The sequence below is a fragment of the Muntiacus reevesi genome, chromosome 8 (assembly GCF_963930625.1).
Source record: "Muntiacus reevesi chromosome 8, mMunRee1.1, whole genome shotgun sequence".
In the NCBI taxonomy this organism is placed as follows: Eukaryota; Metazoa; Chordata; class Mammalia; order Artiodactyla; family Cervidae; genus Muntiacus; species Muntiacus reevesi.
The window spans coordinates 87100026-87103067 of NC_089256.1; positions in this window are offsets into that span (position 1 = coordinate 87100026).

Genomic DNA, 3042 nt, shown 5'->3' on the forward strand with positions numbered 1-3042 from the left:
AGGTGTTAAGTCTACAAAGGGAGATGGATATATGGCATATATATATATGCTAAATTCCTTAATTTGAGATATCTGGTTTCCTTAATTAACAATAAACTTTTAACATTCAGACTACCTGCCCCTTGTTGCAAACTTCTGTATAACCTGACTCCTCCCCCCAGTCTCTTTGGTGCAGTTTCTCAGGGTGCTTGAGATGTTGAAGTACTAAAAAATTCCACCAAATAAAACACAACTCTCCACTTTTAGGTTGTGACTATTTTCTTTAGTCAACAGTTGCAATAGAGATACAGCAGAGAAGCAGATAACCATAGAATAAGGCAGAAAAGGGCCAGTGACATAGAAGAGGCACAGAAAAGGTCCTACAGGACTTGAGAGAAAAGAAAATGAAAGTTGATATGTATCCTGCATGCTCCAAGCACTAGGCTAAGTAGAATGCATACGTTAGTTTATCTTTCTTTCATATGGCTAATTTCTTCTTGTCCTTCAGGAATTTTTTTTTTAGGAATTTTTTTAAATGTCACCTTACCCAGGAAGTCTTTCTTGACCCTGACTCACCCACTCTTTCTGCTATGCTCCCACAATCAAAGCTTTAACGAATGGTTGGATAATTGTTAATTTATAATCTATCATCTCAAATGATGATAAGTACTTGTACAATGCTTTGTCTTTGTACATTTTTGATGTCTAACTCTGAATCTGGTGCACACCAAGCCTTCAGGGATGGATGAATGAATGGATGGATGGATGGATGGATGGATGACTAAAGTACCATTAGAGCATTAGAGGAAAAGGGGAATTGTATAAGCAACATGAAATCAGAAAACGAGAAGGTAGGTCGTTCTAGGGATTGTAAGAGTCCAGTTGGATTGTGTTATAAGGATGTGGGCAGGAAGGTGGCAGGTGACAAGTGTTGAAACAGAAGATAGAAAACAGTTTGTAAGATCTTGAATGCCAGGCTAAGGCAGCTGGACTCATGCAATAGAGTGGAGAACCACTGGGAGCTGCTAAGTCAGGAAATAATGAGATCAGAGCCATGTTATACAGTGACTAATCCAGTTGTAATATCTTTCCTTTTTCAATAACAAGTTCACTTTTCATCAAGAATTTTCTTTGCTTTAACCCAAAAGAGTTAACCTTATACTGTGGAGGTGAGCAGCTCTGACATTTTTTTTTTTCAAGACCTGCACGTGTCTAGGTCAGCCTTGAGTACTGTTGTTTCGCAATTTTTGTTTCAAGCAATTAGTCTTTACGCTATTCCCTAAGTCAGCAACCACATTATTTTGATGCAACTCTCTGAAATTAATTCTGAGCTGCTCCCTAAGGCCCAGCATGTGGTTACCAGCAAATGCTCACCCACAGCAGGGTGCATTGCTGGTGACTTCTATATGAGATTCTCTTATAAGGCAACATGTGCTGATAGAGAATCTGGTCATTCTTTTCACAAGAGATAATTTAAATGATACATTCACTCAGAGATACTATCTTGGAATGTTATGAGAAATTTTTTAATACTTGATAGCAACTAATTACAAAAAATAAATCAATAATTAAAATTATATCATCATCCTTTGACAATCACATATTATTTAATTTATCTGCCTTAAGCCAGTTTCTATAACAACACGTGTACCAAACCAACAAGTGATGACTTCAGACCTTTTTAGATAAAAGCTGCATCTTAAAATTGTAAGGTTGTACCAGTAAATACTAAACAGGCCAAGTTCAGTTGCTATTTTGTTTCTAATAATATTTATCTTCTCTAGTTCCCCAAACTCACTGCTGACCAGAAAAAATAAATAATTGCAAAGAACACAAGTTCAATAAGACAGTACTGCTGAGCTGTGTGATATTAAAGGAGATAATGGAGACTTTGATACCCAGATGGACTTCTGGAATCATCTTTTTAGATTCTGTATGTTCAATAATCAACATCTCAGAAAAATACATTACTTTGAGATTGAAATATATTTGTATACAGAAAGTCACTAGACTTGAGCCATTTTTCAGCTTTTTTTCAGTCATTTTGAATGAATCATTTAGAATGAAATACATTACTTTGAGATTGAAATATATTTGTAAACAGAAAGTCACTAGACTTGAGCCATTTTTCAGCTTTTTTTCAGTCATTTTGAATGAATCATTTAGAATGCCCATTACATGTATAACTGAACAAAAAATCTGACTCATATTCTCATTTACCTAGTGTTTGATACCTTGACAAACTACCCTCCCTTTTCCAAAGTCCACCCTTGGGCTGTGTGAACAGACAAAGATAGCAACTTCTCCACTCTTCATGCTGTAATACAGTCTCTTCTCTAAGAATTCTAGAGCTGTGATGCAAAAAAGCACTGTAAAAGTTATGATAGATGGATGGGTAAATAGATGCTATCCCAGAAAGTCTAGGATACCATTAGCCCTTCAACAAATGATCTCACTTTGATGGGCCTTGCACTAAACTTTCTGTTTAAAATACAGGAAGTTTGACCCCCTTCATCTGTTCCATTCTCTAAGAATCAATAAATTAATTCCTGACAGATTAATTCTGCTAAACTAGTCATCATCGACCTTGCTTCTATCACCAGTCCCATCCACAACTGGGTGTTGTTTTTGCTTTGGCTCCATCCCTTCATTCTTTCTGGAGTTACTTCTCCATGGATCTCCAGTAGCATATTGGGCACCTACTGACCTGGGGAGTTTCTCTTTTGGTATCCTATCATTTTGCCTTCTCATACTGTTCATGGGGATCTCAAGTCAAGAACACTGAAGTGGTTTGCCATTCCCTTTCCAGTGGACCACACTCTGTCAGACCTCTCCACCATGACCCGACCGTCTTGGGTGGCCCCACACGGCATGGCTTAGTTTAATTGAGTCAGACAAGGCTGTGGTCCTGTGATCAGATTGGCTGGTTTTCTGTGATTGTGGTTTTAGTGTGTCTGCCCTCTGATGCCCTCTCGCAACACCTACCGTCTTACTTGGGTTTCTCTTACCTCGGACGTGGGGTATCTCTTCACAGCTGCTCCAGCAAAGCGCAGCCGCTGCTCC